The sequence below is a fragment of the Microcebus murinus genome, chromosome 18 (genome assembly GCF_040939455.1).
Source record: "Microcebus murinus isolate Inina chromosome 18, M.murinus_Inina_mat1.0, whole genome shotgun sequence".
NCBI lineage: Eukaryota > Metazoa > Chordata > Mammalia > Primates > Cheirogaleidae > Microcebus > Microcebus murinus.
This window is the reverse complement of record NC_134121.1, coordinates 23,293,787-23,308,950: the sequence shown is the minus strand read 5'-3', so window position 1 is coordinate 23,308,950 and position 15,164 is coordinate 23,293,787. Positions and strand designations below refer to the sequence as shown.

General features: G+C 47.4%; 1 long non-coding RNA gene across 1 annotated transcript; it reads left to right on the top strand.

Annotated features, from left to right (window-relative positions):
- Positions 1 to 5,829: 5,829 nt before the first annotated feature.
- On the top strand, positions 5,830 to 8,708 carry LOC142861862 (uncharacterized). Its single transcript, XR_012912969.1, has 3 exons — positions 5,830 to 6,364; positions 6,854 to 6,917; positions 7,801 to 8,708. It is a non-coding gene; the product is annotated as an uncharacterized LOC142861862 (long non-coding RNA).
- Positions 8,709 to 15,164: the final 6,456 nt, after the last annotated feature.

The following is a 15,164-nucleotide window of genomic DNA, read 5'->3' as shown; positions in this document are numbered from 1 at the left end:
GTTAGCTCTGTTAAGGGATTTAAAATTTTATAGGGGTGCAGGTTATAAATTTGAGAGGCAGTAGAAAATCTGCCCAAATTATTTCTTGAGGATCGCCTGTATTTTGCAAAAAGAAGCACAAAAAGCATCTTATCTTTAAACTGTTTGTGATTTTCTTTTTGAATTTTACTTTGTAATATATGAGCTTTATACTTTTAAATAAGTTACTATTACATATTCTCCACACCATTAAATTATTTACTCTCCACACCAACATATCCAATCAAGTAAAAACATCAGTTTGGAAGATACATTCTCTGAGATGTCCACAGTTGTTTTCTACCTTTTCTCCTGAAAAACCATAGTGCTGATATAAAAGGATGATTACAGAATATGTGTCAAGTAGAAACGTGCTTGAATTTTCCATTTGTGGGGAAGAACAGGATGATGATACTTTAGACTGAAGGACCAAAGAACAATAGGAAAAGTGTGATTGGATTATTGACTTGGGTCAGATTGTAGCTACTTGATTTAATGCTGCTTTCACTTCTATTCTTTGCCACAAACATATCATTTGGAGAACTGGCAAGAGATATCATTTATGTTCGGATTTGATTTCCTGTTTTAATATGTAGGAAAATCTGTCACATTCGGCAGTCATGCTATCCTTTTACAATAGTGCAATCATTTAAAGACCTATAACTTGATCGTAGGTTGGTAAATCTTAAATTTATCGTCCTTGAAACTCCCTGCCTTCTGTGATTGAGGTAAAGTTGGATTCAGCTGGTTTGCACTGCCCTCAAGGCAGCAAGACCAAAAAAGGCTAGACTCCACTGTAGCATGCTTATGCGTTGAGGCAGTGGCAGGGGACTTGGCTGTCAGCCAGCCAGCACAGGATTAAGAAAATAGCATAAGTTCAACATTGTCTGCACAGCCAGAAACCATTGAGACAGTGACTCCAACTTCCAGATTAATCAGAAGGAAAATGTATGGATGATACAGCATTTTATCCAAGTAATTCTGGACAGGTTCTGGCCTATGATAGTGCATTTTAACTAGAGAATGTATAGATTATAAAATATAAATAACTACAGTAGAGTTATATATGGGTTTACCATTGTATGGTGGTGGTAAAAATCATAGATAAAACATCTGTTGGAATACACTGAGTTTTTTGTTTTTAAATTCTTTCCCCTCCTAGCTGTTAGCTAACAATAAAATGCAAACTAGAGAAATGGTTATCATAACCTTGGCTTAGTTTGTGGTAAGGTATTTGGGAGGAATGCAGATTAGTAGGCAATCTCAACCTGCCCTTTGCTCTGTGAACTTTCCTTTAGCCAATAGTAAAAATCTGGTCTGAAGCTCGTGTAAAGTGACTTATTTCTATTACAGGTGATTGGGTAGTTTCGAGTGGTTATTGGCATTTCTGCAGGTTTATTTTAAATGTTGAGAAATAAAAGAATGAATGAGGCTGGAATTAGGGAAGGGAAAATTATTTAATTGAATTTTTATTATCTCTAGCATTATTTTCTCTGTTAGAGACTACAATAGTGATTAACCTTGTGTTTTCTCTTTTAGAGATGATAGGAACTTTCTCTACCTGTGGCACCACAGAGAATTTGCTCTTTTGGTCTAAAACTAAGGCTTTGTTAGGAAAATCTGTAACAAGAGTGTTGCCTATTACAATGACAGTTTTTGCTTATTTTGTTTTTTAAAAGAGGCTAAAGCACCAGTGTTTTTTTTATTATTATTATTATTTAATTGTTCTTCAAAAATAAAGTCTGAACTATAGAAATCATCTAGTGTAGGTCAGGAAGTAAGAGAGATGGAAGTGGCTATTCTAATAAGTTGTTTTATGCTTCCCAATTGTCGGCTAATAATGGAATGTTCTTATACAAAATAAAAGAGAATAAGGATGATGAATACTAAGAGATACCTGAGAAAGACACATCAAATAGAGCCAAGAATGAGCCTAATATAAAATGGAAAACATAAAGACATATATTTGTATTGAGTGACCTAAATATTTGGCTCTAATATAACACAAAATGGGAAGTCCAGTAAGTCAAATGATGCAATGTTTACCTCATAGCAATTGTTGAAAAAAAGCAGTTAATGTTATGAACTGAATGTTGCGTCCTTTCCGCTCATTGGTATGTTGAAATCCTAATCCTCAATGTGAGGGTATTAGGAGCCTTTGCAGGGTGGTTAGGTCATGAGGTCAGAGCTCTCATAATGGGATTAGTGCCCTTATAAAAGAGACCCCAGAAAGCTCTCTTTCCCTCTCTACCATATGAGGGTACAATGAGAATATGGTAGTCTGCCACCCAGAAGAGGGCCCTTTCCAGAACCCAACCATGCCGACACCCTGATCTCAGACTTCCAACCTCCACAACTGTGAGAAATAAACTTCTGTTCATAAGCCACCCAGTACTTTGTTATAGCAGCCCAAATGGACTAAGACACTAGGGCCAGCAGGAATGCCTCCTTAAAACTTCTTACATAAGGCTGAGCATGGTGGCTCACGCCTGTAATTCTAGCACACTGGGGGGCCGAGGCAGGCAGATTGCACGAGTCAGGAGTTCAAAACAAGCCTGAGCGAGACCCCGTCTCTACTAAAAGTAGAAATTAACTGACCAACCAAAAAAGAAAAAAAAAAAAAATATATATATATATATACACACACACAAAAAAAAATTAGCCGGGCATGGTGGCACATGCCTGTAGTCCCTGCTACTCAGGAGGCTGAGGCAGCAGGATTGCTTGAGCCCAGGAGTTTGAGGTTGCTGTGAGCTAGGCTGACGCCAGGGCACTCACTCTAGCCTGGACAACAAAGTGAGACTCTGTCTCAAAAAAAAAATGGCTGGTCCTATGGTAGTGGGTTATTAGAACTTATTAACATTAGTGTCACTAAAGTTGGTATTCAATCAAGTTCTGGCCATGCCCAATTTTTGTAGATATTTCAGTTTATGACATTACCTAAATGGCCTCTTTTTGGTGGTCACAGGTAAGCCATCCCAGCCGAAAGTCATTTTGCTCTTCTTTCTTGACTTCCGTCCAACTCCCAATTTCCACACTAGTTTTTTTGTCTTTCATGATGAATGCCCTGTTGTTAGTTACTTGTTCTTAGTGTTGGTGCCTCATGTAGAAGGCAAACACCTTGCTCCTGAAGGGATCCTTCAGCCTTTTCCCACAGGACCCTGCCCCTGGCTGATATTTGGGTCACAGTGACCGTGGTGCCATGGAAAAATGAGAGATCAGTCCCTGGTCAGCAGGCACGGAAGTACCCCTGTGTTGGGGAGATCCAATGAGTATACCAGGGCACGCACGTGCAGCTCGTGCTGGGTGGAGCGAGCAGCTCCCTCAGACCATCTGGGTCTCGCTGCTCAACACCTGGCAAAGACCCAGCCTTCTGGGCTTGGCCCCATCTGGCCTCAGATCGGGAGGGTGTTCATATACAGCAGGTTGGCCCAGTTTCTCGCCCCAGGGCCTGCTGCCCAGAGGACTTTGCAGAAGTGGTGGCCAAGGTTGCAGTTCCAAAAAAGATTGGGTGATTGCTGGCTTGGCTGCTTAACAGCTTGTAACTTTCAGAGCTTTGATATAAAAATGCTGCAATAATGCCTTTCCTACATGAACGGTGTTTAGCTTTTATTTGTGTCTGCACAATGTCGGGTACATGGTAGAACTTGACATTTGTTACTAACATTTGTTGAGCATGGACCACGTGCTCATTGCTATTCCTGGTGCGGCTCGACAATCCTGTAGTATTATCATCCCTGTATCATAGCTATGGAGCTTCAGAGAGACCAACTCGATCCTTCAGGCCATACGGCTAAGAGATGACCCTCCGGGATTTAAATCAGGTTACTCTGTCTCCAGAGCCCTGTTTCTCTCCATAATAGTCATACAGTTTAGGAAAGGCACTCAGTCAACATCAAACTCCTAAATTAGTTCCCGCCTGTGTCTCTGCCAACCCCCTGTGGCCAGCCATGATGTCAGGCTAAGCCTTCCCTCACACACCCTACCTTTCACTGAATCATGGAAAAAACAAACACAGAAGGAATGACTCCAGATATAATATGGCGATTGAAACCCTCAAAGAGTGTCCCTTGCCCACTGCCTAGGGAAATTATACTGGATGTTGGTTAGCTTTTCCCTTCATACCGCTCTCCTTGGGAACTCAGCTCACAGAAATCATTTTTATTGCCCATGTGAACAAATCCAACTGAAACAGGCTGTAGCAGGATGCAGCAAAGCAGTCATTGGAAGTGAGAAAGTCAGCTGAACTTGCAGCCACTGGCTTTAAAGATTAACAACAGGTCAGGTTACAAGCTATAATAACTTGAGCCACTTCTGCCAGTCGTGCCAGGCAAGGTTAGTCTCACTCGCCCGGAGTTGACCTAGCAGTGATGCCAGGCTGCATTGGGTGAAAGAGTTGCCCAGGTTGCCTGATACAGATGCCATCCAAGGAGCAGTGAAACTTCATAGCCAGGACAAGATCATTCATACCATATTTCACCGAATAAAAGTTACACTTGTATTTTTTTATTTTTTTGAGACTGAGTCTCATTTTGTTGCCCAGGCTAGAGTGAGTGCCGTGGCATCAGCCTGGCTCACAGCAACCTCAAACTCCTGGGCTCAAGCAATCCTCCTGCCTCAGCCTCCCGAGTAGCTGGGACTACAGGCATGCGCCACCATGCCCAGCTAATTTTTTGTATATATATTTTTAGTTGGCCAATTAATTTCTTTCTATTTTTAGTAGAGACGGGGTCTCGATCAGGCTGGTTTTGAACTCCTGACCTCGAGCAATTCGCCCGCCTCAGCCTCCCAGAGAGCTAGGATTACAGGCGTGAGCCACCGCGCCCAGCCAAAGTTACACTTTTATGCCCCCATATTTTAACATCTCTGAAATCAGGATGTTTTATAATCCATGGTGTCTTAAAATTTTTTTTCTTAAGTAGTACACACTATAATATCATATATTATGACACATTATAATCAGTGGTGATTAGGATTTGATGAAATACAAAGTCAATGGAATGTATATATAATTAAAAGGCCAATGGACTGTTATACATAATGTCAGGAGTAGAAGACACCAGAAACGGGTAGTAAATGAAGTGTAAGGTAAAACAAAGCAAATTAATCTGTGAGCCCTTCCCGAAAAATGCCTTGACGATGACAACCAACCAAAATGTATTGAAATAGAAAAATAGCCAACATTTATCAACTTTTGCTATGATTCAGGTGCTGTTCTAAGTGTGTAATCTGTATAATTTAATCCTCACAACAACCTTATGGAGCAGATAGTGCTTTCCCCATTTTATAAATGAGGAAACTGAGGCACAGAGGGGTTAGCTAAATTGCCAAAAGTCACCTTATAGTGAAGGGTGGAGTCAGGATTCAAACCCAGGCTTTCTGACCAGAGTCAAGAACTACTTGGCTGGAAATCTCTCTGCCCGGCGCAGTGGCAAATGCCTGTAATCCTAGCACTCTGAGAGGCCGAGGCGGGAGGATTGCTCTAGGTCAGGAGTTTGAAACCAGCCTGACCAAGAGCCAGACTCTGTCTCTACTAAAAATAGAAAAAAATTAATTGGTCAACTAAATATATATAGAAAAATTTAGCCAGGCCTGGTGGCGCATGCCTGTAGTCCCAGCTACTCGGGAGGCTGAGGCAGGAGGATTGCTTGAGCTCAGGAGATTGAGGTTGCTGTGAGCTAGACTGACGCCACAGCACTCACTCTAGCCCGGGCAACAGAGTGAGACCCTGTCTCAAAAAAAAAAAAAATCTTTGCTCTCCCCACTTGGTAGCTGCATGACCTTGGACAAGTCCCTACGCCTCTCTGAACCTCCTTGTCCTTCCTTACCTGGGACACAGACATGATCTCAGTATTTATGGCCCTGGGTTGTCAGGATTATGTGAGCTCACACCCAAAAGCACCTACTACCGGGTCTAGCCTAAGTGAGGGAGGGAGATGTCATTAATATTCCTAAAAGGTCCCATCTCCCCAGCAGCATCAGCCCTGAGTAGTTACCATTACCCCGTTCCCTGTGCAAATTTGAGGCAAATCAGAGAATTTTTTAGTGTGTCGAGTAGTTGTTTTGTTTAGTATTTTTTTCCCCCCTTTCCTGGGACAAAGGCCAAAAGCATTAAAAACAGCCACACCCGACTCTGGGCGTCTTGTGAGCGGTCAGATGATCACGGAGGGTGGGAGGGGAGGCTGAGAAGTGGATGGAAACCCAGCTTGACTTCCTGTTCCCAAGACACAAGCCCCGGAGCAGGGGTGGGGTGTCCTTGCGTCAGCAGCCTGCCAGGGCTGGGGAGGCCACGGCACGGGGTGGGCGGAGGTTTCTGACAGAACCAGCGCTTGGGCCGACTCCACGGGTAAGGATTAATGTGCAAAGCAACGTAGGATGCAGAGCAGAGGATAGCGTTCAGGGGGCCGTTGGGTATGAGCAGATCTGGGCACAAAACCTCCCCCGAGGGCTGGATTCTGAGCCTCTGCCCTGGCAGTGGCTGCTCCACGCCGGGGTCCCCGCCATCCTGTGCATCCCTCCGTCCGGGCACTGCTCACCCACGCGCTCATGCATTCGTTCACGGCATGGCACAATGTAAGTGTCACGTTGTTTTTCTTTAGTATGCTGCAAGTTCCTTCTACACCCACACCCCCGCCAGCTCACCTCGAGTGCGTCCCATGGCCCCCGCCAGAGAACGGAGGGGTGACGAGGGACCCCAGACATGGGCTGAGGCCTGTGTTGACCTTCACAGTTACTTGTGGAATTTCTGAAAACATACCTGCCAGACCCCCTCCCTCTCGGGGGCTGGTGGCTGAGAACTACCAATCGATCCGATTCGAACCTCTTAATGTTACAGGAGTCAAGCAACTGGACCAAGACAAGGAGGTAGTCAGTAGCAGAGCCCAGACAGAGGAACTAAGGTGTTGTTTCCTTTCAATCCTATTACTGGAACCACTGTCCCAGAAGTCCCCATGACAAATGGGGCCAGGCCAGAAAGCCCTGGAAACCAGGGAGGAAGCTGGGAAATTCCACGGGGGGTGGGGAGGGTGGTGGGGGGAGGGCAGGAAGGGGGGTCCTGCTGTCCTTCCCCTCTGGCTGCCTCTTCCAATTGGAGTGCACTTTCTGGGCCACTGCTGCAGTTCCTGCTGCTCAAGCTCACGGCTTTAGGTAGCTGTGGCTCCCATCCTGGGGCAGAGCAGGGGCGGAGTAGGACAGAGACAGCTGCAGGCCTCAAATTCTTTCAGGGGCTTGGGCACTGGGACTGCCACTGAGCACTGGGGCCAGCCCGAGGAATGTGGGGTGGGGGCTGGCTATAGAGGAGAGGGCCCTGCTGCCTCCAGGCAGCTTCAGTCTGTCCCTCTCTCTTTTTCAAGTTCGGCTCCTTGTTGGAGGAGACTTCATTTTTTTTTTTTTTTGAGACAGAGTCTCACTCTGTTGCCCGGGCTAGAGTGCTGTGGCATCAGCCTAGCTCACAGCAACCTCAAACTCCTGGGCTCAAGTGATTCTCCTGCCTCAGCCTCCCAAGTAGCTGGGACTACAGGCATGCGCCACCATGCCCGGCTAATTTTTTTATATGTATATATATATATATATTTTTTTTTTGAGACAGAGTCTCGCTTTGTTGCCCAGGCTAGAGTGAGTGCCGTGGCGTCAGCTTAGCTCACAGCAACCTCAAACTCCTGGGCTCGAGCAATCCTGCTGCCTCAGCCTCCCGAGTAGCTGGGACTACAGGCATGCGCCACCATGCCCGGCTAATTTTTTATATACATATCAGTTGGCCAATTAATTTCTTTCTATTTATAGTAGAGACAAGATCTCGCTCTTGCTCAGGCTGGTTTCGAACTCCTGACCTCAAGCAATCCTCCCGCCTCGGCCTCCCAGAGTGCTAGGATTACAGGCATGAGCCACCGCGCCCGGCCCAGATTTTGAATTTATTTTCCCCATGTTGGATGTAATCTCTTGGTATCTACCCTTGCTGATGCTGTCCCCACAGACCCTGTCCACTCTGCCCCTGGTAGCCACAGGGAATCTTCCTACAATGCAAATTGGACCCAGCCTGGGCCACTTTAAACATCCCACTGCCTGGGAGCCCTCCCCCGTCTGGACCCCATCCAATTCCTCCAGCCTTTCCAGAGCCCAGACCTCCCTCGCTGGCTCCTCTCTCCTCCTCCACGATCCAGCTAGCCTAACAGCCTCCTCCCAGGCCTCTTAAAATAAATGTGTTTATGTTCTTAAAAAGAGAGTCGATTTTTAAAAATACCCAGTAGTTTAAAGCACAAACGATTGGGAGGTGTAGCTCCAACGGTGAGGGTGGTTTGCAAAGACTAAGCTGGGAAGGCAAGGACCCCGGGATGGCAGGAAGGGAATGAGGGGCCAGAAACGGGGTGCTGGCCAGCTTTTCTGCTTTGACAGAGTCACGTGTGTTTTGCCTTTAGCCTGGGAAGATTACTATCTTCCCTGTGTCTAATCGGAAGACGTTTCCTTGAGGCAAAGGAATTTCAAGAACAAGAGGCACAGAGAACCTACAACCTTGTGTCAAAACATGCAAGTAGAAAAGGAAATTTCCAGCAATAAGAAATGAAGAAAAGATTGGAACTGAAGACCTTAAGTGCTTGCTTTTTGCCCGTTGACCAGATAACTAGAACTAGCTGCATTATCTATACAGCATGGGGTTTTTATTATTTTTTACCTAAAGATGTCTTTTTTGGTAATAACAAATGTGTTTTTTTAAAAAAGCCTGGTTTTTCCTCTAGGCCTTTAAAGGTTTTTAAATTGTTTCATATCTGGTCAAGTTGAGATTTTTAAGAGCTTCATTTTTAATTTGTAATAAAAGTTCACAAACTTGATTTTTTTGAAAAAAGTCAACAAACTGCAAGCACCTACCTATTAATAAAGGTCTTAAATAATTTAAAAAAAAAATAGAAAAGGAAAGAAGATGGATTAGCACCATTTCCCTGCGAACATTCCACACAGAAATAAACATTCCGCATTATCACACAATGTCACCAATCTCCCCCCTTCTACCGCCATGTCCACTTGCTCCTATCACATTGTACTGCAATTGTTTACACTCCGTCTTGTGACCAGACAGTGAGGCCACACATTTTTTCCATCCCGTTTGCTGTCATAGATAGTGGCACAGACTGCGTCACGACATGCCAGACACAGGGCAGGTTCTGGAGGATGTTCCTTGAACTGGCCCGAACATCCTGCGCTCATACAGGATGCTGGTTCCTGAGGCTCGCACTGCAGGTGACTCTGTGGAGTAAGAATCACATGGACTCATTTTCTTGGGTGGGATCGTGGGCACGAGAGAGGCACAGCTCGTTAAAATCGCGCCGAGGTATGACGGAAACCTGTGCACGCGGCACTGGGGACCGGGGTTCATGCCCTTCATTCCTCTCCTTTCCCCCCATCCCCCAAGTGCGGGTCTCGGACTGAGTGTGCAGAGGGGGGTCCCCAAAGCCGTACTGCTGGACAGGCCCACACCACTCCCCTGGGACCACCAGAGCAGCCCCCGGACCCTGCGTTGAGACACTGGGCAGACACAGCTAGGCCACGTGCATGACTGATTTGCATCTGAAGACAAACTGCTTGTGTATCGTGGTCACTGCCTTAAAAAGAGGCAAAGGGGACTTTGTTAGATGGACAGAGCTGCAGAAGGGAGACTTTGCAAGTCTGTAGCTAAATGGGTGGCTCCCTGTGGTCGGACAGTTGTCCATCTGTCCTGAGAGCCGGAGGGCGGTGGAGGTGTTTGATGGTAAATAAGGAGGTTGTCGTAGTCAGAGTGACGGGGGACCCCGGAGGCCATACATGAAGATGGAAGCTTTAGACGGAGCTGCTTCTCGCCCCAGGGATGAGTGACAAGGACAGGCTGAGGGGGCAGGTGGGCTGGGGGCAGGGCAGTGGCAGCTCATACTAGCCCGTCCTGCACCTGTCAGCCCCAGACACCACAGGCTTCTAAGGGCCGTGCAGAGCACGCCTGCGTCCGCTCCCTCCGCTCCGCCGTGGGCCGTTATTCCCCAGGAGGCTCCCCCAGTGCACCTAGCGGGACCTGCGAAGCCAGGCCAGGACCCCTAACTGTCAACAGTTGGGTCAGCTGTGTGGCGGGAGGTTAGCAGCCTTTATAAAGAAGGAGCTAGAGCTGTAGGAAGAGAACAGGGAAGCTCCAAGATGGTAGCTCCTTGGCTATACAAACACATGTATTTTATGTGTTGAAAAAGCTTGGAAGGAACCAAACTGTTACCAGTGAGATGCGAGTTGGGGGAGAATTGGACTTCTGTTTGGGCTCTATGTTATACACCTCTGCGTTGTTTGGATATTTAACGTAAACATTTTTTTGTAGCATTTTAATTTTAAAATGCTACAAATTGGTGTCTTTAATTCTTTTGCGTGTGTATGTGTGTGTGCGTGTGTGTGGACATAAGTTTTTATTTCTCTGGGCCAGATGCCTAGGAATGTGATTGCTAGATCATATTTTTTTTAGCATATTATGGGGGTACAAGTGTTAAGGTTACATATACTGCCCATGCCCCCCTCCCCCCTCGAGTAAGAGCTTCAAGCGTGTCCATCCCCCTGGTGTCTTCAATTCTATGAACAGTGTCATCCCGGCAAAGGCACAGTGCACCTGCTTTCCCATTTCATCTGGTCACATCCTCTCCAGTGGGAGGGTGACAGGCCCGAGAGTTGATCCCCTCTGCCACTCTGCCACCCCTGCTGATGGCCACGTTCCCTGGTGAGTCATTTAGTCCTTCCGATCATCAGTGTGCCCACCTGTAACGCAGGCAGAGCCGTCTCAGATGGCCGGAGTCACTGGGAAATGGGGTGTGGGGTGGACAAGATGACACTGGGTTAGCGAAACTCAGCAGGAGGGAGGCCCTGCTGCAGCCCAGCGCCAGAAATGTCAGGTCCCGCAGGATCACACCGCAAGGAGGGAGGGGACAGAAGAGGAAGGAAAGAAAGAAGGAGAGGAAGAGCGAGTTCCTGCTGGGCTGGGTGCCCTCCTTTGTGTCACTTTCTCACTGCCCCCCCTCCTGACACAGGAGGTCTTCGTGCCCCCAGACCCATGGCTGACCCTGCGCCTTCTCCAGAGGAGTCCATCCCCCTGGGTCTCCCCAGCCATCGCCAGCTGTTTGCATGTCCAGCTGCACAGACCTGCTCCGTAAAGGCTGCTTTCAGGGTCCCCGAAGGCCAGCAGCTCACACCTTTGGATCAGGTGACAAAAGTGTCCTCTTCATTAGCAAAAAGTGGGAATTTTGGAGGGAAAAAGAAACGTGATCCTCACACATCCCGAGGCGGAGTCAGGAGCAGAGAGGAGACTGGATGGGCCTGGCAGACATGCCAGGCGGTGGCCACAGCAGGCGGGGCCAGGAGCACAGGCCCTGGGCCCCAAGAGCAGGATGGGAGGGAGGGGGCGGGTGTCAGTGTGAAGACCACCTGGCGGAGCGGGACAGAGAGAGAGGTAGGGCAGGGATAGATTTCAACAGAATCTAGAATCTGTAGGAAGATGTAAGGTGAAAAAAAACAAAAGAAAAAAAGAAAAAGATTTCAAGGGAATCCAACACCGGGATGAGCTATTCCAATTTGGGCAGCGAGCCTGCCAGGTGACAGGGAGATCAGGGATTTGGGACCCTGCCCAGGCCACTCCAGCCCCCAGGGACCTGGATGACAGATTCTGAACTCCTGTGAGCCAGGCTTTGGGAGTCCACTAGGAGCTGGCAGTCAGAGTGTCCCCTTGCCTGCCCTGTGCCTGGCACTTAGTGGGGACTCCTCAGATACATGTCGCATGAATGAGCCAGGGCGTAAACGGAGATGCCCTTCCTACTCCCCTCCCCCTGCCACCGAGCACGGCTGCCAACCAGCAAACTAGGCCACGCGCCTGACCCAGTTTTCCCGGCGTGGCCTGCCAAACCCAGGGAGAGGCAGCGCCGCCCAGAGCAGCGGGCATCTGGGGTGACTCAGAGGCGCATCTGTGCAGCTGGCCCTGGAGCGGCGGCCCTTTGCTGCTCCGCGGGGGCCTGACTCACTTTCCGGTGGAGGAGGAAGGGGCCGTGGTGGGCCCGGGCCGGCGTCTCCCGGGCAGCACCGCCCCCTGGTGGCCGCGAGCCGGCCGGAGGTCCACACCGCTGCGCCTTGGTCCCCGGAAGACAGGAAGCGCCACCGCCCCGAGGGCCTTTGACAAAGGACCCGGCTGTGTCTGCAGCCGGTGCGGGCGTCCTGGGAAAGGGCGAGCTCGGGCGTCCCAGAGCCCCGGGCCCGGCCGGAAAGCGCCCAGGCCTCCCGGGCTGCGAGGCCCCGTCCCCGCCCCCACGCCGGCCCGGCCCCTGCGCTGTCTGCCGCGAGTTAAAAATAGATGCGAACATCTGCTTTTCTCCTTTTGTGAGCTGCCGAGCCACATCTCTGGGCCGCTTTTCTATTTTTCCCTCTTCCTGATTTACAGAAGCTCTTAAAAATGTCAAGCCTGCCATATGTGTCGGGAATATTTTTCTAGGCTTAGAATTTTACCTTCTGATTTTGTTTTTTGGTAGTTTTTGGTAGACGCACACGCTGGGACATCTTTATGCGGTCTGACCTTCGGATGTTTTTCTTCATTCTTTCTGTCTTTGCTTTTTTTGCTTGTGATTGTTCTCGTGTGAATATCAGGCATAGAGTCCCCTGATTTTCTTCTAAATCTGTATGTTTTTCTTTTCCTTTTGCTCCCTCTTCCCACCCCTCCTCCTTCTCCTTCCTGTTTGCCTTTTAAATCCATCTGGAATTAATTTTGATATAAGGTGTAGGGTAAAGGTCTAAACTTATTTCTTTTCCAACTACTTAGCCAACTTCCCAAATACCTTTCAGCCTTTTTCTTTTTCTTTTTCTTTTTTTTTTTTTTTTGAGACAGAGTCTCACTCTGTTACCCAGGCTAGAGTGCCATAGCATCAGCCTAGCTCACAGCAACCTCAAACTCCTGGGCTCAAGCAATCCTTCTGTCTCAGCCTCCTGAGTAGCTGGGTCTACAGGCATGTGCCACCATGTCCAGCTTATTTTTTCTGTATATTTTTAGTTGGCCAATTAATTTATTTCTATTTATAGTAGAGATGGGATCTGGCTTTTGCTCAGGCTGGTTTGGAACTCCTGACCTTGAGCGATCCTCCTGCCTCGGCCTCCCAGAGTGCTAGGATTACAGACGTGAGCCACCACGCCCGCCTGAGGACAGTGATCTTGAAGCCATTTCTAGATATGAACTATGGTTCATGCCATAGTGTTGAATACAAGAAGCAGGGCACAAACCTACACATGAGAGTATGATTCTTGGCTGGGCGCGGTGGCTCACGCCTGTAATCCTGCACTCTTGGAGGCCAGAGGCGGGCGGATCACTTGAGGTCAGGAGTTGGAAACCAGCCTGAGCAAGAGCAAGACCCCGTCTCTACTATAAATAGAAAGAAATTAATTGGCCAACTAATATATAGAGAAAAAATTAGCTGGGCATGGTGGCGCATGCCTGTAGTCCCAGCTACTCGGGAGGCTGAGGTGGGAGGATCGCTTGAGCCCAGGAGTTTGAGGTTGCTGTGAGCTAGGCTGATGCCACGGCACTCACTCTAGCCTGGGCAACAAATTGAGACTCTGTCTCAAAAAAAAAAAAAAAAAAGAGTATGATTCTTATTTTGTGAAAAGAAAGAAAAGTGTGTGTATCTCACATAGAAAATCTGAAAGTCACCAAAATGTAAAATATAGTTATTCTGAGTGTGGGATTATGAGTAATACCAATTTCTCCTTTATACTTTTTTCATATTTTCCAATGTTCCTTTTATAGTTAGAAATAAATTTAAGAAGCATCCCTAACTGAGATAAACAGGAGTTAGAACGCTAAGAATTTTCCAGCTGCTCTCTTCTGGGATTGTCCACACTCCACTTTATTCTTTTATTTTTATTTTTTTGAGACAGTCTCACTCTTTTGCCCAGGCTAGAGTGCCCTGGAGTCAGCCTAGCTCACAGCAACCTTAAATTCCTGGGTTCAAGCAATCCTCCTGCCTTAGCCTCCCAAGTAGCTGGGACTATAGGCATGTGTCACCATACCCGGCTAATTTTTTCTATATATTTTTAGATGTCCAGCTAATTTCTTTCTATTTTTTAGTAGAGACAGGGTCTCGCTCTTGCTCAGGCTGGTCTCAAACTCCTGAGCTCAAATGATATGCCAGTCTCAGCCTTCCAGAGTGCTAGGATTACAGGCATGAGCCACTGCACCCAGCCATTCACTTTACTGTTGAAAACACAAACTTCATGTGGGTAAAGCAAAGGGTCCCCAAATTCAGGGGCCTAACACAAACAGTGATTTGTTATTTCTCACAGTCTCTGGTTGACCAGGTTGGTGGGAATGTCCAAGGAGGCCTCTGGCACCTGCCTGGGACTTCGGAGCCAGGCATCTCATCCTGGTTGCTCTCACAGGGGATGGCTGAACTGCCCTAGGTCACGGTGGCTGACAACAGCAAAAAGCCCCATTGTGCAAATGCTTATGAAGCCTGTCCTTGCCTCATTCTTGCTAATGTCCCGTTGGCAAAGGAAGTCACCCAGCCAAGTCCAGAGTCAGTGTGAGAGGGGACTACACAGGTATACAAACACTGGGAGGTGTGGTTCCGGGGGCCACCAGGTGAAATTCACAGTCTTATTAAGAGGCTCTTGAGACTCTTGTCTCAAAAAAAAAGAAGGCATTAAATACAATTTGCATAAATGGAGAGGGGTGTGACCACATTTCATCATAAGATAAAAGCTGCTTTTGTCCACTTATTTAAACTGTGTCGAAGATATCGCTAATGCTTTATGAATCTTTTAAAAGAAAAACAATGTCTCAAGAGTCACCTCCAGGAGAACAAGTAACTTCCTAGCAGATGCTGAAGTTTATAAGACTCATCTGGACTTGGAGTGTTAACATAAAAGGTTTTAATTTAAAAAGCAAAGAAAGTCCTTAAAAGCATTGAAAACATTTACAAGGAGCATGAAACTAACCTTTTTATCATGTAACAATTATTAATGGCAAGACATGAGAAGTTGCAGATTGGATGCCGGGGTCTGGAGATCATCTATTTGACATTTAGGCAAAGAGTAAGGAAAACACACAAAAGGAGGCCGGGCAACATGCTGGTGGGACAGTTAACTGCGTTAGTCAAGGAGCATCCAAGACCCGGAGTCAA